Source organism: Meles meles, chromosome 11 (genome assembly GCF_922984935.1).
Source record: "Meles meles chromosome 11, mMelMel3.1 paternal haplotype, whole genome shotgun sequence".
NCBI lineage: Eukaryota > Metazoa > Chordata > Mammalia > Carnivora > Mustelidae > Meles > Meles meles.
The window spans coordinates 85336609-85363846 of record NC_060076.1 but is presented as its reverse complement, the minus strand read 5'-3'; the positions used below and the strand labels follow the sequence as shown (position 1 = coordinate 85363846).

At 42.1% G+C, this 27238-nt stretch overlaps 1 long non-coding RNA gene across 3 annotated transcripts; it reads left to right on the top strand.

Annotated features, from left to right (window-relative positions):
• Positions 1 to 719: 719 nt before the first annotated feature.
• On the top strand, positions 720 to 25622 carry LOC123953586. 3 transcript variants are annotated; one of them, XR_006820890.1, is made up of 4 exons: positions 720 to 829; positions 3667 to 3722; positions 24165 to 24230; positions 24801 to 25622. It is a non-coding gene; the product is annotated as an uncharacterized LOC123953586 (long non-coding RNA). The 3 variants fall into 3 exon arrangements; XR_006820892.1 differs by having other exon boundaries at positions 24071 to 24230; XR_006820891.1 differs by having other exon boundaries at positions 24071 to 25622.
• Positions 25623 to 27238: the final 1616 nt, after the last annotated feature.

The window sequence follows — 27238 nt, the reverse complement described above, 5'->3', positions numbered from 1 at the left end:
TTGACACAGACACATGCAAACCCAGAAATGCACACCAGTCACAGGAGGTATTCTTATATGAAGCCAGATTTACTAAAGTTTTGGGAAGGTGAAAGTTATGTAACACAGAATACAAAAAGCATGATTACAATATTAATCATTTTTGTCCTCAAAAAACAAGGCTTTCGTCCTTATCTGCAACAATTTGACAGTCTCTCTCTCTCTCTATTCCTTCCTATGCGCTCACTTCTTAAGAAAAAAAAAATCCCCCTCATTCTTTTACAGAGAATGACTTAGCCCTTTCGGACACTTCTCAGTCCGGTCATTTTGACTGCATGTGACAGAAAACCCAGTTCAAACTGGTTTCCGTAAGAGTTTCCGGGAGTCTGATAACTGCAGTGTCGAGGGCTGGATCTTATTTCAGGAATGGTGGATAAGGGACTCCGCCGTGTCAGATCAGCTTCCCTTCTCTCCGTCTGTTGGCTCTGCTCTCGCTGATACTGGCTCCCTCGCAAATGGCCTTTGCCCGCTTGACACACACCTTCCAGAGCTTCACACCAACTGAAGGAGGGGGCTGGGCCTGGTCTCTGTCTCGGCAGTCTGACGGCATTGCATTGGCTGCAGGTGGGTCACATGCCTATCCCTCAGCCTATCGCGGTGCGCAAAGGAATGCAGCGTGCTCATTGGCTCAGGCCCAGTTCCTGTCATCGAACGCTGCAGCTGCTGGGGGTGGGATCAGGCTGAGTCAAACCACGTGAAAGGGTGGAGCGGTTGCTCAGAGGGAAACCAGCTGGGAGTGGCGCAGGACGGTGACGTGTCACAGAGTAACAGCCCAGACCGGCAGTATCAGGTACAAGCTTAACCGACTCGCATACTTACCGTGGGGCCTTCCTCTGAATATTTAAGAACTCCCTCAAGTCTTAATTGCTTGAACGTGTCTGTCCAATTAAGTCTGGAGCCAAAAACCATCTTCCTACACATTGACAGCTTAGAGAAGGGAAGTTTATGTTTGTTTGTTTTTAAGATTTTATTTATTCATGTCTCAGAGAGAGCACAAGCAGGGTGAGTAGCAAGCAGAGGGAGAAGCAGGCTCGCCGCCGAGCAAGGAGCCGGAGTGGGACTGGATTCCAGGACCTTGGGATCATGACCTGAGCTGAAGGCAGAGGCTTAAAGGACTGAGCCACCCAGGCATCCCTGGGAAGTTCATTTTTATAGATACTCCTGCGGGTGCCAAGAATGTTCCATAGCTTGACAGTAGTGAGTATATGGGTGTATTCGTGTGTAAAAATTCTTCAAGCTGTACACTTTAAGATGTATGTACTTTACTCTGTGTTATTGTTTCAGTTAGTTTTATTTTTTTAATATCCTGCAAGATGACCAACACATGTCTCTGTGATTCCGAGTGTGATCATCAAGCCTGTTATCTTCAATCTGCTTTTCTACTAAGTCTTAGTTACCCAAAGTTGAAGTTAGAGCCTGGTTGAGGTCCTGAGGGTAGAAAACCCAATATGAGTTTGGGGTCAAGTCCTCATTGGTATTAATATGGGAGTATTTAGGGTGCCTGGGTGGCTCGGTGGGGTTTAGGTGTCTGCCCTCTCAGGTCATGATCCTGGAGTCCTGGGACGGAGCCGCCCTGTATCTGGCTCTCTGCTCAGTGGGGAGACTGCTTCTCCTTGTCTCTCTGTGCTCTCTCTCTCAAGTAAATAAAATCTTAAAAAAAAATTTGGGTGTATGTGCCTGAGGTGTCTTCTGGGACATATACATTCCTCAGATACTTAGTATGTTGACATAAGAAACATTTAGAGACAGGATAACCTGAAAGACAGTGACTATAATTAAGGCTTCTAAACATTTCTCCATACTATTCAGGTGAACATATTCAAGGCAGAAAGATAGTCCACCTGCTGTCATAAATAAAGCTAATGAAAGTCATTAGTCCTCAGTGAAACCGCCACATCTGATGTTCCTTTAGAGAGGGTTATAATGAACTTAAAATTGGAGATCTGTGTTCAAGTTCCTTTACTCTGGGACTGGGGGATGTCACGTACCCATGCCTGAGCTTCATTTCCGCATCTGTAAAATAATGATAGTGAGATTCCCCTCTTTCGGGGCTGCTCGGAGAAACAGATGACAGGCTCAAACAGCCTTTGGGACATGGTGAAGTTTCATTATTATTCTGGTCCCCCTCCTATTTCCTATTAATCACTTTTTCTTTCTTTCTTTCTTTTCTTTCTTTCTTTCTTTCTTTCTTTCTTTTTTTTTTTTTTTTTTTTTGGAGTGCCTCTTTAGAACTTATCTCCTTAGACACCCTCCTGAGTGGATCTTTTTCTTTGTAATTACTTCCAAGGTTAAGTGACTACCAGGAGTTGGTGCACCAGCCCCTTCCATTTTGCTAGTACCTCAGAACACCTTGCCTGAGTTTCATCTTAGATTTTTCTCAATTCTGAACCATATACAGCTTCTTTCTTGTCTTTTTGGATCTTTTGCAGTTCAGTTTTCTAATTCAGTGTGTTTACAATATTATTCCTCTTTGAAATCTCATTATCAACTATGGCCAACCTGGAGCCAGGACAGAATTTCTTGATTTCTCTTCATCTGGTTCAATTATTGTATACTCCTTGGCTAGATAAGTAAGATGAATAAGAAGTCATAGTTGGGGCACCTGGGTGACTCAGTGGGTTAAAGCCTCTGCCTTTGGCTCAGGTCATGATCTCAGGGTCCTGGGATCGAGCCCTGCATCAGGCTCTCCGCTCAGCGGGGAACCTGCTTCCCTTCCTCTCTCTCTCTGCCTGCCTCTCTGCCTACTTGTGATCTCTGTCAAATAAATAAAATATTTAAAAAAAAAGAAGTCATTGTTGATGGTACAGAGAAAGCAAAGGTACTTTTTGAAAGTACTATTTTTTTGAAAGGTACTAGTATTCTTATGTAAGGAAAGTTTGATGTTTTTCTTTTTAAGATTTTATTTACTTATTTGAAAGAGTGAGAAAGTAGGAGGGGGGCAGAGGGGGAGGGAGAGGGGGACAGAATCTGAAGCAGACTCCATGCTTAGCACAGAGCCCAACACGGGCCTTGATACTGTAACCATGAGGGAACTGAAAACAAGAGCTGGAGTTTCAACCAAATGAGCCGCCTAGGCACCCCTTACTGTTTCTCATAAACTACTGGAGAGAGTTTTTCATAAACTGCTGGATTTGATGAATGTTGTTAGAGTATTTGAGAGATTAACTAATTACCTTAGATCCATATCTAGAGTGGCTACTGCTAGAAGGCATTGTTTTAGATTTTTATTTTTTTTTATTTTTAAAAAAGATTTTATTTATTTATTTGACAGACAGAGATCACAAGTAGGCAGAGAGGCAGGCAGAGAGAGAGAGGGGGGTGGGGAAGCAGGCTCCCTGCTGAGCAGAGAGCCCAATGTGGGGCTCCATCCCAGGACCCTGGGATCATGACCTGAGCCAAAGGCAGAGGCCTTAACCCACTGAGCCACCCAGGCGCCCCTGTTTTAGGTTTTTATATTTCTAATCTAATCTAATCCTTATCACTGTTCTACAGGTTAGCTGTTGTTTTCTCCCTTTTGCAAATGTTGAGACAGAGGTTAGCTTGTACAGAGTCACACAGTAGGTTGCATGGAAGAGACGTATTGGATGTAGCTACATCTAAAGATAAAACCTGTGCTTTTTCCAAAAGGTGTTCTTCAGTGGTCCACGTCTTGTAGAGTTTGGTGAATCTACAACCAGGTAAAGGTAAGAAATAAGTTTTGGTAATAGAATACTGCCTTGCTAGCCAATGTCTTGTGTCCAGGATATAGTTTCTTTTTATTAGAGTGTAAATCAGGAAAGAAGGAGGGAAGGACAGAGGGAAGGAAGGAAGGGAAAAAATGGTCCTTTTTCTCTGCTTCTACTGAAGGCTGTTGCAAAATAATAATTAAAAAAAATACTGGTCTTACATTTCTTTGGTAGAAAGTTCTATTACTTTTAAAGAAGGTATCTCAGAAAATGGGTCATTAAATGTAGGGATGGACCACCAAGCAATTAATATAATTAATCTTAATGAAAATTATGATGTCTAAGGTGTACCTAAGACCAATGATTGCCAACTTCTAGGATAGTAGAGATCTCAACTCAGAAGCCTTTGGGGAAACTATAATTTTATAATGTGATTACTTCCTTTAGTATTAATTTAAATGTATCCAAATTGTAAGCTTTGAGAAGACCATCTAACTATGTCCCCATGGGGACACATCTGTTTCATAAGTTCGCAGACCCAAATGGCTAGCATGATAGAGTTGTCAACATTTAAAGACACTAACATGAACATGAGGACTATTACTGAGACATTGAGATATACACAGGTACTTGTTTATTAAATTGGTATATTGCAAGGAAAAATGTATAATTAAAAGTAAACAAGAGGACGATACAACTTTATTCATTCTTTTGGAAAAACAGACATTGTTATTCACTATGAAGTAGAAAATGATCCTTTTCCTGGAGTCAGGGGCTCTGATGGAGCATTACTAGGTCAGAGAGTGACTCAGATTTGTAGTCCAAACAAGTTCCTGTTCTGAGCGGCGCTCTGCAGTGGCTTTTGGCCCTGCTGGTGAGTCATAGCAGCTGCCACCACGTTTCTGGCAGCGTTTTCAGCCCCTCTCAGCTGTAATTCCCCAGATCCATTGCTCAAGATTAACAAAATATAACACACAAGATTAGAGGTCAGCTTTGAAATACAAAAGCATCATGCCCAAATGGTAAAAACAAGGTCAGCAATAAATCATGTTGGAAAGAAGCTGAATGTCATAAACACAAGACAAGAGATTATAAATCATAATTCACAGCATAGAGCTCCACCACCCTAAGAGAATGAACTGAAAAGTAGTGACAATAGCTAAGACAATGACAACAAATAATATAGGTCAGGAATCTGAAGTTTAGAAGGAGAAGACTGCACATGTTCCAAGGATCCAGAGGGCAAGGTGACGGGCACAAGCCTAGACATACTAACTAGGTATCAAAACAGCGTTTGCTGGCCTGTTCATTGTTTTTCATCCTAGGAAATGCCAGACTTACAATTATTGGACCTTTTGTTTGGTTGGAAAACTCATAATTAATAGAACTTCTTGTTTGGCTCTTAGAGGTCACTTTAGAAGTAGGGTATCTGTTATTTAGAGAACGCTAAGATTAAAATCTCATGTAATTAAAGACATCCCTAATATTTCAGAGGCAGAATTACTTAGGAAGAGTAAACTTACATCACATTCTTCTGGTTATCACTTGGCAATGCTAAAATATCATCCAGACTTTTTTTTCAGCATATAAGAGCATACACCTGACACAAAAAGAAGAATGATTCATTGTAAGTTGGAGATAAATGATAGCCACAAATCTTACTGTCAGCTTTCTTGGTCAGTTGCAAAGCTAACAATGGTTTAAAACTACGAATGTCCATACATCATCTTTTTCTTGCGATGAAACATAATTACGATGTGTTAATATTTATGAATCACATTGAGTTCTCTGGATGAAGTGAAGTGAAATGCAAATAAATAAATATTACATAAACAACTAATTATATAAGCAATGAATGCCTCTCAAATTGTGGATTATAAATTTGAAAACACTAATTGCCTTAAAGGACGGAGACCCGCAGACAACATGGAAGGGGCCACTGTTTAGAATGAACTCTGATCTAACTTTCAGGCCAAGTGAAACAGAAGAAAACAAAGCTCCTATCTATTTAATTTTTTTACATGCTGCTGGAGACATTCTATACACGCAGTATTAGTTGAATATAGTTGATATAGGGACACAGGCAAGGAAACGGTATGATCTTTTTCATGGTCGTATACAGTCTGTGCGTGAAAACACCTTTTAAATAGATTTAAAATATCTGATGGCCGGAACAGTAAGAAAGAATAACTCAGTCTTTGAATCACGTTCAGATGAGATATAAATAGTGAATATTGCAGATAGCCACATGAGATTATGGAAAACTCAATTTTTGCAATTTTCTTTTTTTAGATATAATATTTTAATCTTTCATGACTAGGAAGGAAAGTGGACAGAAATGGAGAGTGGGAAATCACATTTCTAGTTACTTAGGCTTTTAAAACCACAGCTTTGGAAACCCAAGACTCTAGATCATGTTGGAAGTTTTAAGTATTAAGGCAAGAATCCAGTTTGCCGTACAATACAAAGCATTTGGGAATGTCAGAAACTTACTGCTCCTCCATTCAACAATTCTCCAGAGACTCGTCTGTAACAATTAGAAGCAGGGAAATTTTTCTTTTTTCTCATTTGGCTGCTTTAAAATGACTTAAGGTAAAATACATTGAAATTGCCCTAGAATCAAAGAGGTTTTCTTCATAGATCTTCACAGAAATAACTGCACAGGTATTATTCAAAGCCAAACGAGCTTTGAATCTGGGCCCAGATCACACACTAAGAAATTCAGCCTGATTTTATTGGCTTCTTTATACTCTACTATATTTTCTGAATTTCCTACAATGGATGTATATCACTTTTATAATCAGAAAAAAAATCCCATAAAGAAGTTTAGTTCAGATCTAAAATATGCTCAGGGCCAATAGAAATGAGAAAATAGGCTGGAGCCCAGGGCGTGAGTGCTTACAAGCACTACCGTGGGAGTTTGTGCACAGTTTTAAAGAACTGTTCCTTATGTTTGGTAGCAAACATTTGGATGATGTAAATGGACACTGTTACTCCTACCTCCCCATCACCCCCCCCCCCCCGATTGATGAGCAATGAAGGATGTGTACACTTACATAATTTTCTTCTCCGTGGAGGTTAAAAAATAAATGATCCAGTAGCATTACAAACAATGTGAAGACTGCTTTAAATAAATCAAGCTGAGTTTGCTCTGGACAGTGTTAAGCCATCTGAGATTTTTACTAGGGAGAGACTGTCAGGTCCTTCAAAGAGCTCAAGGATGAACTTCTCAACTGAAAATTATTGTTCTCAGGAGTGTAAAGAGCGGCCACACAGTCTCATAAAATTTTGGAGAGATCAAAGCAGCATCATGCAGGAGGCTTGAGATTTACCACCAACTCTGATATTTACAAGCTCTGTGACCCCAGGCCATTTACCTAACCTCTCTGAGCCTCTGTTTTCATTTATAAACTGGCAGGGATAATAATAATAACGTATCTGGAGGGTTAGTGGAAGGATTAGACCAGGTAAATTGTTTATAGGACATCTACTAGCACATGGAAAGTGCTCCCATGAATGTTAACTTTTATGGAAACCTATACGGTCTGCCCCCCTGATAGGACAGTGGTATTAAAATAAAGAGCAGAGTCTGAATGTTTTAAAATATATTTATTACACAGTAACCTAGGTTGGGCACACCAGTTCTCTTACCTTCATGATAAGAGTATTATCTATGATTAGAAGCTTCAACCAGGCCCCCAGATGATGCCACCTAAATAGTGGCTCATCCCAGATGTATGTGTAGAAATTCCTTGTACAAGATCAGAGAGAGTTTATGTTTGTATTCAAGGTCGCAGAAGGATTCCTAGAGGGAAATCGTGCCACTGGCAGGTACGAATCTGTTTATAATATGTATGACAAGTCATTCCCAAATGGTCACTTGGAGTGAGAGCGTTACTAACAAGCTGCCCCTCCTGGATTTCTCATGACCACTCTATGCCGCAGGTACTGTTTTAATCTCTAGAAACAAACCTGAAGCTCAGAGACGTTAATGACTTTTCCACTGTCAAACAGTAAATAAACAGTAGACTGGGCCCTCCAGTGTCTGACCATAAATGGGAACATCCATTTATCTGAGGGGAAAAAAAAAAAACCGTTAACCTCACCCCTTTTAGAGATGATAGTGGTGGGGAAGAAGAGAGGAGCAAGGACAAAAATTCCAGCCATCAGCCTCTTTTGTCGGAGGCAGAACTAACCACAATTACCCCAGAAACAAAATCAGACACCGGGACGAAAAGACAACCTTTCAGAGAATCTAAGGATTAAGCTTAAGTTTTCAATGGTGTGAACCTTGGCTGTTTTTTTTGTTTTGTTTTGTTTTTTTGGTTTGTATGTTTGTTTTTCTCCCTTCTCCATTCTAACCTGTTTGTCGCGGGGAAATGAAACAGTTTTGGTTTGCAAGCTGTCTCCAGGGAGTAAGACTTTGTGTAATAAACAAGAGCCACTGCCAGAGCCCCCCGCTAGCCTCTCCAAGGCCACACTGCCAAGGAAACCTGGCAGTGTGACAACAAGGTCCATTCAGCGTGATCAGTGGTCACTGAGGAGTGACTCTGGGAAGGACGGCCAGGTGGGGCACCCCCAAGCTCGGCCCAGGAAGAGAGCAGCCTCCCGGGAGTGAGCTGTACAGTCTCTTAAAATCCCTCTGGCCTGGAATGCCAGCCACGTAGAATTGTGTGCATGGGTGTGTGTGTGCATGTGTGCACACATGCACAGAGTTTTCTAGAAAAAAAGGCTTAGAGCTTTCAGCAAATTCCTAAGAGCCTGGGACCCTCTCGGGAGAAACCACAGTTGGGAGAAACAGTACTCTGATCTTCCAGAAAAGAACACCAAGCTCACCACTTTTATTTCTGGAGCAACTGAGCCCAGGCTGTCAGCCCACTTTCCTCTTACAAAACCCTAAGGCACTTAAAAGAGACCACAGGGGGAAAAAAATAACTCAAGCCCCTTTCTAATCTTAACCTAATCCTCCTTAAACCTCGCCTGACCCAGGCTACCAGGAACCCTGCCAGTGCCAAATGATATGTTTATTCAGCTCAGGTCTTAGCCTGCTGCTCCTGGGCCACAAAATCAAAGAGGAACATGTCAGCCACCACCTGCTGATGAATGGGTAAACAAAGGGCCAGTCAAGAAAGAGGAGGACCAGTGTTTGAGGACAATGCCTTTGTGTAGTTCTGGCTCAAATAAGGACACGGCTCCTAAGGAACAGTCTTGAGACATGCACGAACGCTGTGCCAAGTGGTTCAGAAGCCCGGGTACAGTTGTTCCTCAGACGCCCTTTGGCCCCAGCTGCCCCCTAAAACCACACTAGGGTGCCCATGACACAGTGCCCCCTTTCCCAGAAGAAGTTGGCAGAATGACAGTTTGTGAACCCGTTAGGTTTGTGTGGGAACAGTGCTTTCCAAAGTGTTCTCAGAGAAGTGAGAGTGTCGTGGAGCTCAGAAGGCCCGGCCTGATCCCCATTTTACCAGGGCAGCTGTTTTGATCTATTTTCTGTCTGGGGATCTGAATGAGATTTCGGGGCAGGGAGTTAGTCCTGTTACTAAAAACGGAATGCTCGCAAAATGCTCTTGAAATAGCAGCTTTGGCCTCTCCTTACCTGAGAGGGGCTTACATGGAGTAAGTCTCCCAGATCCCGAGATGTAGCAAGCCAGGTTTATTCTCTATGTTCTCTGCTTCCCTTCTCTCAACAAATGCCTCCTTAGAGCTCATTCTGTGTGTGTTCGAATCGGCTTCATTCCCTCAGGAATAACTGAGAGGGGTGGCTAACCGTTTTTCAGGTTCTTGTGTGTGCTGTGGGAGGCTCTGGGTTTTAATGGACCCCTGGCAGCCCTTTTTGGACAGTCACTCTCCTCAGTTCAGGTGAAAACTGTGAAACAGAAACACAACAACTACAACAACAACATCTACCAGGGCAGTGTGCCCGGCTCCTAAGTGACGGGTGGGACAGACGGTCGCCCAGATAGGGGCTCAGAGCCCGTGTTCTTACTCAGTGTATAATGTCGCCTCTCATGTTAGAGCAAGATGTGTGTGTGTGTGTGTGTGTGTGTGTAAATCAGCTATATGTTATTTTTACACGTTAAAAATAAATAGAATCTGACGGTAAAAATAGGAAGACAAAATCGCCCATCATTCCACCATTCGAAGACCACCAACTGTTCCTGTTTGGGCATATTTCCTTCCAATCTATTTTTATGCATCATTTTTAGCTCTGCACATTTAAAACAGCTGCGATTATCTATGCATATTTTATTTCATTTTTGTCACTTAATATGACAACATAACAGTCTTTAATAACATTGCAAATTCTCTATCATTTTTGCAGGCTAAATAATGGTCTCCTAGGTAGAGCAACTCAGTTTAACAAACATTACTGAGCATGTAATTATGTCCCAGACCCTACACTAGTCCCTGGGAATGCTGTTTTCTTCAAGGAACTAGCAGACTACTGTAGGGCCAATAAGATACATAGATAACTGTATAGTTGTAATATTTGCTCACACCACTGAACACACACCACACTGCAGGCCTCATTCACATGAATGAACTCACTGGATGTTCACAGCAACCTTATGTGTAGGGATGATCTTGATGATCTCCGCTCTTTTGACAGATGTCGAGGCTGCGGCGTATCTTGCTAACAAGATGGCACTTCCAGGTGGGGTAGGTGGAGGGTGCTCGAAGATGTCCGCCACCCGATCCCCAGAATTTGTGACTATTACTGTACATGGAAATTACTTGCAGGGTAAAATAGTGAAATGTGACATTACCTTAATTGTGAAAGGGACTTCACCACTGTGATGAAGTTAAGGATTTTGAGAGGGGAGGATCGTCCTGGATTATCTGGGTGTGTCGGATGTCCTCACAGGGGTCTTCGTAAGAGGGTGACTGACAATATCTGAGTCAGAGGAGATGTAACAGTGAAACCAGAGGTGGGAGTGTGTGTGTGTGTGTGTGTGTGAGAGAGAGAGAGAGAGAGAGAGAGAGAGAGAAGGAGGGATGGAGGGGGAGAGACAGACTGGAAGAGGCTACACCACCGATTCTGAAGATGAGGAAGGGGCCATGAACCAAGGAGGGCAGGAGGCTTTCAAAAGCTGGAAAGGCAAGGAAATAGATTCTTTCCTGGAACCTTCAGAAGGAACACAGCCCTGCTGACACCTTGTTTTTAGGACTTTTGACTTCTGCAGGTGTATGATAGAAAAATTTATGTTGTTTTAAGCCACCAAATGTGTGATAATATGTTACAGCAGCTGTAGGAAACCCACACTCTAGGATTCAAACCCAAGCAGCTAGACTCCAGGGCCATTATTCTTAACTATGGTCGTATGTGCTAGACGAGCTAGTTAATATGCCCAGCATAGAGAAAGACACTCAGCAGAGTGTTAGGGAAGGACAGGAGGATGACAACCTGACTCTAAAACTGAGCATGAATTGTGAAGACAGGGAAGGCTGAGAAATTGAGTTGATGTAGGAAGGTATCCGTGATATCATAAGTGAAAACATTTCTGATACTATGTATAATAATTTTCCCTTTTCTGTTTAAAAATATATAGGAGCATTTATTTATAATCATATGTGCCAATGATACAGTCCCATGTTTCTCTCTGAGAAGTGCATTTGTGGGTAAATATAAGAGGAGATTTTCACCTTTTGCTTACATATCTTCATATTATTTGAAAATGTCACCAGACGTGTATTTTGGATTATTTATTTATTTATTTATTTTTAAAATAAAGTATATATAATATACCCCTTTTTTTTAAAGTTGGAGAGAATAATATGCTTCAGTGTGATGTAAATCTTTGTGCATAAAGCTTTGTGCTTTTCTGGGATAATTTCCTTAGAATGGAAAATTCATGGAGGTAGAGTTGCTGAATCAATGGATAGAGACATTTGGAAAATATGTGTATTAAAAAATAATGGAAATGGTATTGGACCAGTCAGTGAGCCAAAATGAAACGTAGGAGAGGAGAGCGGGTATTTAACCTGGTGAGGGGAAGGTATGATGGTTTTCTACTCCTATGTGCAGGCTGATACATTGTATACTAGTTCCCTAGGGCTGCCATAGCAAAATACCACGGACTAGGTGGCTGAAACAGCAAAAATATATGATCTCATAATTCTGAAGCTAGATGTCCAAGGTCAAGGTGTCAGCATGGTCGGTTCTTCTCGAGACTGCGCTCCTTGACTTGTAGATGCTCTGCTTCCTGTGTCTTCATAGGGTGTTGTTTTCTCTGTGTGTCTGTGTCCTAATTTCCTCTTCTTCTAAGGACATCAGACAGCTTGGATTAGGATCCACCCTAATGACCACATTTTAACCCAATTACCTCTTTAAAGACCTCTTTAAAGACTTTATCTTCAAGAATGATATTGTACTCTGAGGGTGCCTGGGTGGCTTAGTTGGCTAAGCAACTGCCTTTAGCTCAGGTCATGATCCTGGAGTCCTGGGATCCAATCCCGAATTGGGCTCCCAGCACCATGGGGAGTCTGCTTCTCCCTCTGACCTTCTCTCTCTCAAATAAATAAATAAAAGCTTAAAAAAAAGAATGATACTATATTCTGAGATACAAGAAATTAAGACTTCAATTATTTGAATGGGGGGGACGACATAATTAAGCCCATAACATGTGGAAAAGAAAGTTCTAGAAAACTGCAACCCCAATGCATAGAATTTCTGTTCAGTGTGAGAAGGATTAGTTTGTAATATCTTAACATTTTCCATAATGGAATAGAGCTAAAAAATGAACACCATGGTTATGCTGGTTTTAGACTCATTTTTTTCTCCAGAGCTGTCTCAGTTCCTGTCCTGGTCAGCGGGCTGAATGCAAACTGATTAGACTCTTCTCCGATTTTTTCTCTTTGGAAACTGAATCTGCTCTAACAACTGCATGACTTTTTCTGAGTACCACTGTGGTACCACTTTGCCCCTGCAATCTATCTCCAAAGACAGCATGAGAAGGCGGAGAATAAATCATGAATAGGAAGAGAGTTTGGCTCCCTTCCCCCCCAATAAAATGTCACTGCAGCTTCTATGTGCCCTTTGTCTGTCTTTGATTCAGATCATAAATATCTCCTCTTGGAGTGAGAAAAGAGGGTGAGGGTGGGATCTGGAGCTTTTTCATGAGGTTAGAGTACATCACAATAAAGAGGTTTGTAGAGTCTAGATCAGAAGTCAGAAACCATTTCAGTAAAAAGCCCAATAGAAAACATTTTAGCTTTGCAGGCCACAGGATTTGCTCTTATGAATACTCAGCTCTGTCGTGTAGCACCAGAGCAGCCACAGAAAAACATTATTAAAGAAAAAAAAAAGCATTGTCATGTTCTAATAAACTTTATTTATAAAATAAACAGTGGGCCGTTTTAATCTATGGGTTGTAGTTTACTAGGCTGAACAAAAAGTGTGTGGTGAGCCCAGACTGATCGACTATGAATTGTAAACATTTATTTTTTGATTTATTTAATAAATTACATATTTCTGGGGCACCTGGGTGGCTCAGTCGGTTAAGCAGCTGCCTTCAGCTCAGGTCATGATCCTAAGGGTCCTGGGATCGAGCCCGCATCCGGCTCCCTGCTCAGTGGAGAGCCTGCTTCTCTCTCTTCCTGTCGCTCTGCCTACTTGTGCTCTCTATCTCTCTGTCAAATAAATAAATAAATAAATAAATCTTTAAAAAAATAAATTACATATTTCTGAGTATGAAGCATAGTCTGATTTTTGCTCAACACACTTTGTTCATTTTTTTAAAAAAGATTTTATTTATTCATTAGATCACAAGCAGGCAGAGAGGCAGGCAGAGAGCCTGATGCAGGACCCTGAGATCACGACCTGAGCCGAAGGCAGAGGCTTAACCCACTGAGCCACCACCCAGGCACCCCCACTTTGTTCAATTTTATTATAAAGCAGAAAGCTTTGAAAATTAATAATAGCATATTTCTGAACCTGAAATATAATTTTCTTTAAAGATTTTATTTATTTATTTGAGAGAAATAGAAAGCACTCAAAAGGAGAAGCAGATTCCCCACCTGAGCTCAATCCCAGGACCCTGGGATCGTGACTTGAGCTGAAGGCAGTCCCTTACCTGACTGAGCTACCCAGGTGCCCTGATATTTAATTAAAAAAATTTTTTTTTGCCACATAATGCTCAAGTTAAACCTGACACAATCACCATGCCATACTTACAAAACAAGGGGCAGAGATAAAGGTCAGAATAAGTCCCAATGACTTGGTGTTTCATTCAGTCTTTCATTTAAGCAATATTTGCATATGGGTTGTGTGCAAGTCACTAGAGTGAGTCCTCTGGAGAAGTCTTCAAAGTCACCAATGTTTCTCTCCGAGCCACGTGAGAAAAGATCACACTGGCCATGAGTGATTAGGCTGGGGGAGATCATGTGACCACATTAGAACAAGCAAACTATTCCTGTGGAATTTGAATCTAAAATGGTATACCATGGCTGGAAGAGCATAGATCTATTTCATCAAGAAGATAGTTCATTTGTTCCTGCCACTGGGGCTACATGGGGGGGGGGGGCTCCCTTTTCAAGGTTGTTTGGTTTGTGAAGGAGACTAATAAGAAATAATATTGAGGGATGCCTGGGGTGGCTCAATCGGTTAAGCGTTTGCCTTCAACTCAGATCATGATCCTGGGGTCCTTGGATCAAGCCCCACATCAGGTTCCCTGCTCCACCAGGAGCCTGCTTCTCCCTCTTCCTCTGCCTGCCTCTCTCCCTGCTTGTGCTCATGTGCGCGCATGCCCTCTCTTTCTCTGTCAAATAAATAAAATCTTAAAAAATATATATTGAAAGCGTAGTTTAGGGTCAGCTGTGGTGAGCCTTCAAACCCAGAGGGAGGAGCTTGAACTATACTCTATAGATAAAAAACGTCCTTTGATACCATGACTGATTTGAGTGAGTTAACGATAAACCAGGCAGATACAATGTCCGCATCCAGGAAGTGCTCAATATCTGGTTGAGTTGTGCTCGATGAATGGAAAACTCAAAATCAGAAATGTTTGCGGTTCCCTGAAGACCTACCAGTTCCAGGTGCTAAAGCAAGAATTCTCAGCCTCAGCGCTAGTGACATTTGGGCTGGAGAGTTCCTTGTTGTGTGTGTGTTGGGTTAGGGGGTGGGGGGCTGTCCTGTGCATTGGGTGGCATTTAGCAGCATCTCTGGCTTCTACCCACTAGATATTACCAGTTGAGATATGACAGATAGAAATGTCATTTATCCAGACATTGCCATATGTCCCCTGGAGGACTGTATTAGTTCCCTATTGCCGCTATAACAAATTACAAGAAGATTAGTGGCTTAAAACAATTCAAATTTATTCTGTTATAATTCTGGAAGTTAGAAGTCCAAAATGAGTCTTGTAGGGCTAAAATCAAGTTATTGGCAGGGCTAGTTCCTTCTGGGGCCTCTGAGGACAGAATCTGTTTCTCTGTCATTTTTTGGCTTCTAGGGGCCATCTATATCCCTTGGCTAGTGGCCCTTTCCTCCAGCTTCAAAACACAACACTCTAATCTTGGCTTCTGCCTTCCCATGACCTTCTCCTCCACTCTGACTCTCCTGTCTCCCTCTTAAAAGGATCTTGTAAGGATCCGTTGGGCAACCTGGATTACGTAAATTAATCTCCCCATCTCAGGATCCTTAATCTCATTTGCCAAGTCTCTTTTACCACATAAGGTAATGTTTGTAAGTTCTGGGGCTTAGGACATAGATGTATTTGGGGGCCCATTATTCAGCCTACCAGAGGAGCAAAATCGCTCTGTGTTGAGAACTACTTTTCCAAAAGAATAGGGTCATATGACTTTGATTTGAGTCCCAGGTCCTCCCTACCTACGAGTTGTGTGGCATTGTCTCCTCATCTGTAAATGGGGCCGGTAGTAGTACTTAACCCATAAGTTTAGTAATGCAAGAACTGAATCACATAAAGCAGTTTTTAAAGTTTTGGGCATATGGTGCTCACTACACATTAGTTATTAAAAACAAAAGTAAGTTTCAACCTGAGATTTATAAATACGAGGATCATTTTCATGAACACACAGAAAATGAGGGTTGTCTCTAAGGAACACGTCCCTGGGTAACTTGGAATGTGTTGGCATAATTATAACTCATTTGGGGCACTTGGGTGGCTCAGTTGGTTAAGTGTCTGCTTTGGTTCAGGTCATGATCCTGGAATCCTGGGATTGAGCCCCTCACTGGGCGCTCTGCTCAGTGGGGAGTTTGCTTCTCCTCCTGCCCCTCACTCTACTCATGTTCTCTCTCAAATAAATAAAATCTTTAAACAGTATAACTCATTTAAATATGACGTTTCCTGATGCTCAGATCATTCTTAAGAGGTACATGAGGACACATAGAATTTCACCAACAAGTGCTTATATTTATCGAAATGTGCTGCAGGCCAGTCTCTATTCTGTTTATTTAATGTTCACAACTACTCCAAGACATAGGTCATGGTATTATTCCCATTTTGCAGATGAAGAAACTAGGCTGCGGAGAGATTAGGATCCCATCCAAGTTTACAGTGTTACTGAGAGAGGTGAGCTTCCGTCAAGCAGCCTCTGTCCAGAGTTCCCGTTTGAATCTCCATTTATACTGCCTGTGTGTGTGTGTGTGTGTGTGTGTGTGTGTGTTTTAATTGTGGTAAACACATGCACATGCAAGATCCATCCTCTTAACAAATATTTATGTGAACAGTGCATTATGGTAAACTATAAGCATATCTCTAGAGCTTTTTCGTGTTCCATGACTGAAACTTTACACACTGAACAGCAACTCGCCATCGCTCCCTCTCGCTCCCTTCAACCACCACTGTTCTACTTTTGGATTTCTATGCATTTGACTATGTTAGATGTTACAGAGGTGGAATCATGCAGAATTTGTCTCCTGTGACTGGCTTTTTCACTTGGTAATGTTTTGTTTGTTTTTAAAGATTTATTTATTTTAGAGAGAGTGAGTGTGGTGAGGGGGCAGAGGGAGGGAGAGACTCAAGAAGATTCCTGCTGAGTGCAGAGGCAGACGTGGGGCTCGATCTCATGATCCTGAGATCACCACCGAAGCTGAAACCAAGAGTCGGTCACTCAGCTGAGACTGCACTATCCAGGTACCCCCACTCAGCGTAATGTTTTTAAGGTTCATCTCCGCGGCCACATATGGCAGAAATTCCCTCCTTTTAAGGCTGAGTTATACTCCATTGTGTGTATAAAGACCAGCCTTCGAAGACTAGCCCTTACCCCAAATCTAGTTATTTCTTACTTAGATTAGGGACCAATAAAGGTAGTTAAACAGAACGTGAGAATAGGAAAGTTTTCAGAGCGATGTCCCTGTCTATATTCTTGTCTTATGCACGAGTATATCTGTAACTATAATGACTGAGGGATTCTCGGACCAGGTGAAGAACAAAATATCCAAGATTGATTTGTGGGATGCAGTTTGGATCCTCCATTTCCTCCTCCTTTTTAACTCATTGCTGCAGAGTCCTGAGTTCCGCTGAAGCCCCACAGATTCCCTGGGGAAAACACCAGAGAAAATGCATTTTACTTTAATTTATTTATTTTTTCTTTTTTTCGAGAAAATGCATTTTAACAGGCTCCCCTGGCAATTCTTCCCCATGCTGAAGTTTGAGAACACTGCTTCTGCCATTTCTAATCTCAGCTCCGGTTCATCAGGGAGCTGCTTTCTCCTTCATGGAAAAATCACCATCTTAATGATCGCTACCAGGGCTGCCTTATTAACTAAAGGGGGCACAGAGACACAACTCTCAATGGTTGACAATTATTGCATGGTAATTCCTGCCATTTTTGCTTCCCCCAAAGGGCAGTTAAGCAGCAAATGGCTATTACCTTAACCAATCGAAAAGAAAATAATAAAACTAACAGTCAACTAAATTTGGTTTTGGTTGGTAGAAGAATTGGCTGCCTATGTGGTGCATCATGAAGGGTCAAGAAAGACTCATGTTTGCAAATAAATCCCCTCTGTCCCACCAATCTCCCCAGGGAGGGGGGTGCGGGGGCAGGGCGCAGTTCTGCATTTTGGAGTCTCCTAAATTCCAAATACATTACCTAGAGGGTATAATAAGTTATACATTAAACTGCTGTGATTCAACCACAGCTTAAAGAGGATTGCAAAATCAGCCATGAGGTAATTTAGCAAACAACCAAAGAAAGCCTTGAGAGAGTTAGAGTAGTATATTCCGATGAGCAGGAAAAAATGAGGCAAATTTGAGAACAGAGACCTACAAAAGGCTGAGTGAGTAGAGGGAACCAGCACGTCGTCTCTTCCTTTATTTGCCTTTATGCACCTTCCGCTTCTTCTAAAGAAAGAGTCAGCACACTTTTTCTGTGAGGAGTCCCACAGTGAATGGTCAGGCTTTAGCCACTACTCAGCTCGGCCATTGGTGTACAAAAGCAGCCATAGAGGATACGTAAATGAATGAGGGTAGTTGGATTGCAATAAACCTTTAGGTATGGTCCCTGAAATTTGAGTTTTGTATAACTTTCACATGTTCCAAACTTCTCGTTCGTTATCCTTGGGGTATTTTCCAACCATTAAAAAATATGAAAAACATCATTCGTTCAGAGCCAGCCAAAAACAGAGGGATGGACAGGTCATAGTTTGCAGACCCTTGTTCTAAAGCAAAAACCCTTTGCTATTTTAAATACATATCCCATGCTCTTCTGCTTCTCTGCATCTGTTCTGCTGTTTCTTCTATGTGGAATGTTAATTTTCCCGTCCCTGTCCCTTCACATGGTGCTTACCGCCTGGTTCAGTTACCGTCTCCCTTCCAAAACGGCCTCTCCTCCTCCAGGGTCTCCATCTGCACCTCTCTCACAGCTGCCTTGTTTCTGATTTGCATTACTTTGTGGGATAAGCTCTTTTATTTTTATATCTGCCATGGTCTAAGTGCTTCTTGGGTCAAGGCCGGCCCTTCAGCATTTAGGAAACAGTATAAGATCAGAATAAGAATGAAACTGAAAGAGATGCGGAATGACATGCTGGACACCTGTAGCCAATTGAATGGTGGCCCCTGAAAAGATGTGTCCACCTTCTAATACCCTGGCCTTGTGAATGGGAACTTACTTGGAAAAAGAGTCTTTGCAGGTGGAATTAAGTTAAAGATCTTTTTTTTTTTTTTTAGATTTTTTTAAAAAAATTTATTTGTCAGAGAGAGAGAGAGCACACATAAGCAGTCAGAGTGGCAGGCAGAGGCAGAGAGAGAAGCAGGCTCTCTGCAGGGCAAGGAGCCCGGTGCAGGACTTGATCCCAGGACCCTGGGATCATGGCCTGATCCGAAGGCAGAGTCTTAACCAACTGAGCCACCCAGGCATCCCTAAGTTAAAGATCTTGAGATGAGATCATTCTGGATTACCCACATGGGCCTTAAGACCAATGACACGAGTCTTTATAAGAGACAGAGAAGAGGACACGTAGAGTAGTGGGCCATTGAGGTCGACCCAGAGTTGGAGTGATGCAGCCAGAAGCTGGAAGAGACAAGCAAGGAGTCTACCTTAGAGCCCTCAGAGGAAGTAGAGCCCTGCTAACACCTTGATTTGGGATTTCTGACTCCAGAACCGTGAGAAAATCCCTTTCTATTGTTCGGGAACACTCAGTGTGTGCTAACTGCTGTGTCAAAGCTAAGAAGCCTCCCTGTAAGTTAAATATTAATATAGTAATAGCTGATATTTATTTAGCATTTATCTTGTGCAGCTTTACATAGATGATTGTATTAAATTTTCCCAACAATCCAGTGAATTTGGAACCATGCTTATCCCTCGTTCGGATGGGGAAACCGACACTCGGAGGAACTGAGTAACCTGCACAAAGATTCAGTCCACTAGTAAGTGATGGAAGCAGAATTGAAGCCAGGTGATCTGACCGAGGAGTCCCCTCCTTTTAGTCACAGAGTCTTCTTCATTATTCATCTGGCATTTTACATGCCCTAAAAAAGATGGGGGAAATGTTGGGCAATGACTTCCCTCTCTGGGGGCTGAAATTCCTCGAATTGGATTTCTACTATTCTGACAGCCCTTCTTTCTTGTCTCCCTTTTTTGCCTGCATTAAATAATTTATCATCTCACTTGTGATAAGAAATACCAGACACTTCCATGAAAATAAAATATATATTCTAACTTTCACAAAAATTTTTTTCTTGTTAAGAGTATTAAAAATTAAGACATATTTATCCGCTGAATATCAAGAAAAAAATTCACCCACCAAATCCTAAGAAAAAAAATGCAATGTTTCTAGCAACCTATTCTTGATAAGCAAGGATAGAATAGTTTGCTGCTCAGATCAAGACAATAGAATCTCTCTCTCCTTTCTCTATCAGAAAAAAAAGAAAGAAAAGGTTTCTGATTGCCTTTTAAGCCTTCACGGAAGTCCATTTCCCTGACCACTCTAATACTTTTTAGAAGATTTAATTAATTAATTAATTAATTAATTAAATTAAAAAAATTTGTTTGAAAGAGAGCATGGGCACAGAGGGACAGAGAGAAGCCAACTCCCTGCTGAGCAGAGAACCCAACATGGGGCTCGATCCCAGGACCCAGAGATCATGACCTGAGCAGAATGCAGATGCTTAACCCACTGAGCCACCCAGGCACCCCTGAGCAGCTCTAATTTGAATACATATAATAACCTTAGCTTCTACTTTCCATTAAGGAAAATAAATAAGAATTGCAACTCCAGGCAGCAGTGGGAAGATGTCAGCAATGGAAACATGGCCTGTTGGTGGGTGAGTCGTGGAGAACAAAGCGTCCAGCTGCCATTAGGACCCTTCCATAGGGGAAGGCTCCGTGGACCAAATGCTGGTCATACAGAGCCACCCACAGTTAGGGCCCACCAGGAAGCCAGACAGCACAATATTAGGAGCGTAAATACACTGGGTCTAGGTTTGAACATGCTGGCTTTGCCACGTCCTATCTGGGTGTCCTGGGCCAGTTAACCTGGATGATAGTACCTACTTCGTAGGTATTATTTATGTAAAACACTGGCATATTTAGCGCTCAGTATGATCAAAGCGTTAGCTTTTAAATTGTTTATACTCAAGGCTTGAATGAAGGACTGAAGCCTATCTTAACTTGCTGCTGTTCCTCCCACCCCTTTCTCAACGATTTCTTTGTTCCTAGGAATAATTTTGCCACTTCATTAACTTTGGAGTAGCTATCTGAAGGCCAAAAATAAGCTGGAAAGAAATAAAAACGAGAATTCCCAAAGCTCACACAAACCCGCCTTTAAAAAGTAATTACAAAATAAAAGATGCTTTCAGAGAGGAGAGGTCTCACATGACCGACACAGGGATCTTTACCCAGTGTTCTAACCTGACCAATTCAGACCGGTGCATAACTCCATTACAGGAAAACCCAATTAGGGCCATTTTCATCACTTCATTCCTCTCCTCCCCCATGCTTGCTGCCTCATAGAAGCATTCATTATCTCGAGATAATCACTGATCATTGAGACATTATTATTCCGCTGCTTCTCCTGTGACCTCCTCATTCCTGAAATCACTCCTTTGCTTCCAAGATGACATGCTGGTAAGAGTACTGTGTTCCCCCATGCCTGCGTTCACCAGTCCCATAGCCCCAGCATTTGAACTCTGAAGACCAGAATGGATGATGTCGTTAGTAGGCAGTAGCACATAGTGGCAGTAGACGCAACACTCATTTTGCTAATAACACTCAGCATTTCCTGACTGCTGTCTTCATATCATTTACTTTCAAAGCATCTTCTTGATATAGGTTATGCATGTATGAATTGCTATACACATTTATTATTATTATTATTATTATTTGAGAGAGATTGAGCATGAGAGGGAGAAGGTCAGAGGGAGCAGCAGACTCCCTGCGGAGCTGGGACCCGATGCGAGACTCGCGCCCGGGACTTCAGGATAATGACCTGAGCCAATGGCAGTTGCTTAATCAACTGAGCCACCTAGGCGCCCTACACATGTATTTCTTGTGGCAAGTGTTATGGAATATAATATTATACCCTCTTTATATGTGGTATTATTTGTTGATGGAGTGAGACCCAAGGTCAAGTCCTTAACTGATAACCCAGCATAGCGAATTCATGGCAGAACTGTAACTCCAGAGGCTAGGTCTGTAGTCCTCAGAAGTCCCAAGTTTGTGCGTTTTTGAGATAGTGGTAGAGCCATATGCCTTCACCCTTCCAACTAATGTTCGATACCACAGTAACTGTGTTTCCCAAGTCTGCCGAATTCTGCCCCATCCTAAAGAACTTTACCTGGATCTGCCTTGTCCTTTCTCCTTCCTGAGAAACTTCCCTTCCTGCCTTCTTTATTCTTAGGTAGCTGGAACCTGATTCCAACCTCAACCAATCTACTGACCATTGTATCTTCAAGGTCACTGATTTAGTTAACTTAGTTTTGGGCAAATGGGAAGATACTATGTGCCACTTCTGAGTTAGGCTGCACTGTTCCCTTTATCACCAGCACCTAAAGGTTGTTAAATCTGAGTGCAGATAGTTCCTACTTTGGTGGGATCCAAAATTTGTGACTTAGTTATTTGGAGGGTTTTGTTTTGTTTTGTTTCTACTTTTGGGGCTGAAGTTGTGGGAAATGGTGGTCCGGTCCTTGCGATAGCACTCAAAAGATAATTTTACATAACAAAATGTATCCATGATATTGTAAGTCCCAAACACCACTTAGGAGTTTCTCTGTGAGAAACTTTCATTTACAAAAACTTGAGAAATATGTGGACGAGTAGATGGAATTTATTTTTCATGTTAAGATATTCTCCTTCATCACTTTTCTGCCTAGAGGTAAACACAATCTTCTGAGCTTCAAGGACAGCCCCTTTCTTAATGGGGAACTACATAATGAAAACTTAGGAGGGAGGTTGGAGTGTCCGCAGTCTTGGGTCACGACCCTGAAAAAGGAAGCACTTAAGAAACCCTTCGGGGATGTGATGATGGTCAGTATGTTGGAGAAAAATGCCATGCCGTAGGTCTTAGAGCTCCTCTATTTCCCAGCTAATCCTTTTTTGTTATTCTTTGCTACTTTAGTTGCCTTTCCCCTTTAACAATGATTGCAATATCCTTCAGGCCCAGGAAGACTCTCTTCCTTTGGAGCCGAAGCAGCAATTACTTTGTCAGAGCAATGGTGTGTGAGGCGAGAGAACCAGGTTTCAACCTTGGGCGCCTCTCCTTCCAGCTCCTGCACACCCTCATTCCTTACGAAAGGATTATTCTTGCTCCTCAAGGTCTCTAGGGTCAGATGCTCAATGTAGGAGAGCAATTCGAGGGAGGGAGAGAAAAAGAGTGAGTGAGGGAGAGAGAGAGACAGAGAGAGAGAGAGAGAGATTATTAACTTATGCGGGCATGGCTTGCCCCTGTTCAGGATTCTAATGGAATCCAGGTTTCCCCACCCTCCTCTGTGTATGTATGTTCTCCATCATAACCATTCTGCAGAGCCATATGAAGGAGCATGGGCATCTCTATTATTGAAAGCCACATGAAGAATTACTCTCCTTTTACAGCTTTTCCCCAAATCCAAGTGTGAGTGCTTATACCTGAGTGTGTTGTGACTTAGCTCAGACACGTGCCGGGCAAGGTGTTTTCTTCCTTCTGAGCTAGACCTCTCTGTCCCGCCATACCTGGAATCATCTTCACTCTCATTTTCCTTAGATGATCATAAAACACCCACGGTTTCTTGCCTTACTGGTAATTTGTCTTTTGACTTCTTTGTCATCTGTTGATTAAGGTTGGAAGCTATTGGTCTCAGTGATATTCTCCCTGCTTTGCTCTAACACTTAGTACAAACTCTCTTCACTCAACGGAATCATAACCCCCTCTGGCTGAACTTGTTCACGGGATAAAACAAATGCTTCATCTGGATTACCAACCTGTGCTTTCTTAGCCAGTGTAGGATCTAAAGACATGTTTTTAGTCACATGGATAGTCCCTGTTTATCAACTTTAAACAATTAATTTCAGTAACGTATTTCCTTTAGTCTTCCGTCCTCTATAAAAATGTCAACAAACAATACGGGAAGACAGCTTTTCTGGAGTTCATTTATTGGAATGTCCTTAATAGCCCTGTTTTCTTATATATCACTAAGCCTCAAATGCAGTCAAATCAGCATTGATTAAAACACGCAAGGCACTCCCAGAAGCGTAAATAAAATGAAATGGAGAGGGTCTTAGCATTTTGCAGGGTGGGCTCACTTGAAAGGCATGTTCTCTGTCTTGAAAATCAGGAAGGAGATGCTTTTTCTAGTTAAAAGCAAGGAAATAGGAAACCACCGATTTTTCAAGAGAAAGCTTTTTCCAGCCCCTCTGAGGGTTAACTTTATGACAAAATGGAAGATTATCCTCTGCCATCTGTCGCTGAAACCCAGTCTCCGTTCTATATCCAGGCCTCAGAGCAGAGGGGAAGCAAAGGGAATCGAGAGACTTTAATGCACCAGGCGCTGTTTCACGACGGGCTTATTTCTCATTTGTCTTCGTCAGGATTTCAAGATTGGAATGTTGAATGGACCGCTCACTGACAACTGATGGGAAGATTAGTGATCAAAGGTGGGAGCTATTTGGAAAGGGGATGTGCTCTGCTAGGGGGGCTGATGGGGAAATGAAGAGGGAACTCCAGGCCCTCAAAGAGACATGATTTAAGCTAAAAGGTCAAGAAGCTGCTGTGGGGGAAGGAGAACAATGGCTTCCATCTCCTCATGGAGGCTGCATCCCTTGTCCATCCGGGAAAGTGCAGGCAGCCCTCTTCAGAAATATGGGGTAGCCAAGTGGCGCTCTTGAGTAGCCAAGTTGCGGGAGGCTTCTCACATTTTAGTTCAGCTCTGTCTGAGGAGAGAGAACATTTTTCAGTGAAACAAACTGTGTGAGGAAGTCATGGCCTTTGTGAAGAGACTGAGTGTTCAAAACATGATTTCTCTGGTTCTGTCATCATTGTTTGCCAGAAGTTTGTTTCATGGACATGTTTTTCTAGCCTCAACAAATTCAGGCCTTTCTGTCGAGCTTCAATCGAGAAGTGAGGATTATGGAGATTTTTTGGCTTTTCAATTCATAGACTACGCACGAGGCCAATGAAGATAGTAATTCCACTCACATGCTTTTATCACTCCCTTCTCGTCTTAGCCTCCTCCCTCAGAGTCTACTGATTCGTTCCAGAAACAAGAGTATAGACATTGTCAGATTCTATACTTGAATTTGAACTGACCCACAGTTTAAGCTTGAAGGAACATGAAAGTCTCTTGTTGGTGGATAGTGCTGGAGAAGTCTAAACAGAGATGTCCGTGGCCAGGAAGAACGCCTCATGGGGACACTTTGGAAGACCAGCATACGTTCAGACAAAATGAGGAGGGTTTCACTGGAGAGAGCCACTGACTGAGCCTCTAACTTTGAGTTCTAATTCTGTCCTCCTATTTAAGATGAAATGAGGCTCTCAATAAGGAAACTCCTCTTCTGGAACCTCAAAATATTAAAGCAGATAAGAACCTGCATGCTGTCTAAAGCAGCCCTTTCATTTTATGGGTCAGGAACATGGAAGATCCCAGTGGGACAGTGACTTGCCTGCAGTCACAGAGCTGTGTTAGGACAGACACGGAAGCAGCCTGAGATTGTCTTGACACCCAGGTCGCTTCTATCTGGTGACAAAGATTCTTTCCTTGACCAGTCTTTACACAGGCTCCTCTGACCTCTGTTCTCAAGTAGATCTTGACTTTTGGGCTTCCGTGTTTGTCTCTGCATGTCTAGTTTTAGTGAGAAATCTTGCTAAGTTTTACACAGACTCCCCCACTCTCGATGTCTGATCGCCCTTGATACCTGGTCAGATCACCTGCAGGTCTGGCTGGTCAACCTGGCCTTCCTGTCTTTAGCAACACTCTTGTCAGGTTGGTTTTGCCAGTATCCTTCATGACCCCTCTTAGGGAGGTTTTTCTTAGTAATTTTTTTTTTCTTTTAAAGTAGGCTCTATGCCCAGGGTAGAACTCAACACAGGACTTGGACTCATGGCCCTGAGATCAACACCTAAGTTGAGATCAGGAGTTGGACACTTGAGTGACTCACCCACCCAGGTGCCCACCTTCTTAGTAATTTTCTACCCACTGACCCTTTCCCTGCTTCTTGGCTTTAAATCCCACTTGTTTTTTGAGTTGAGTACATTGTGGTAGTCTTTACACTTAGGATGGTTCTGCATAAAGTCTGCCCTTCCATTCTTGAACAGGTGTCGCAAATACTTTCTTCCTTAACAGTGGTCTGGGAGGGCATTTATTTTCTAATCATGAAGTGGGGCAAAATAAGGACTCTCCACTCGTTGTTCATGTTATTACAAGCAGGGGGGAAAGAGGACTGAAATCCTTAACTAAAATGAAGTAAGATTTTAGATTCCTTAAAAAAAACCTTGATTATTGACTGAAAGGTTTCCTTCTTTTTAAGAAAATCCTCTTATTTCTAGAAGATGGACCAACATGGTACCTAAACCTTTAGATGCTGCCCCCACTCCTGTGATCCACCCCCAGTTACCGTTGAAATTTCCCAATTCTGGTAATATTATTTTTCAGTGCCAGGGACATGCACATTAATTTTTAAAAATTTACACATTTAGTGAAATATTTAAAACCTCATCAGTTTGTTTAAATAGGAAAAAAGGCAAATCGAAGTTACGAATATTTTGAAAGAAGTTGACTTAATAGCAGTTTACTAAAGTAAAAAAGAATACTCAATTTACTAAGATTAAAAAATGATGTTAGGAAGCTGAATAAGAATGAGCTGTAATCTGTTAGTGAGAATGCAAACTTATGCAGTTACTCTGGAAAAGTGTGGAAGTTCCTCAGAAAGCTAAAAATAGAGTTATCCTATGACCCAGCAACTGCACTGCCAGATATTGATCCAAAGGATATAAACGTAGTGATTCAGAGGGACACCTGCACCCCAATGTTTATAGCAGCAATGCCCTCAATAGCCAAACTATGGAAAGAGCCCAGATGTCCACTGATAGGTGAATGGATAAAGATACACACACACACACACACACACACACACAATGGACTATTACTCAGCCATCAGAAAGAATGAAATCTTACCATTTGCAATGATGAGGATGGAACTAGAGGGTATTATGCTAAGTGAAATAAGTCAGACAGAGAAAGACAACTACCATATGACTTCACTCATATGTGGAATTTAAGAAACAAAATAGATGAACATAGGGGAAGGGAAGGAACAATAAAATAAGAGGAAAACAGAAGGGGAGGCAAACCATCAGATACTCTTAACTAAAGGGAACAAACTGAGGGTTACTGGAGGGGAGGTGGCGGGGGGATGGGGTAACTGGGTGATGGACGTGAAGGAAGGCACGTGATGTGATGAGCACTGGGTGTTGTATGCAACTGATGAATCACTGATTTTACCTCTGAAACTAACAATTAACACTTTATGTTAATTGGATTGAAATAAAATTTTTTTTAAAAAAATGAGCCATAATCAGCATAGGAGTTCTTTTGTATGTTTCCAAAGGAATTTGCAGCATTTGTTTGCAGAGGGCGCGGACTCTAAAACCTTTGCCACACGCTTAG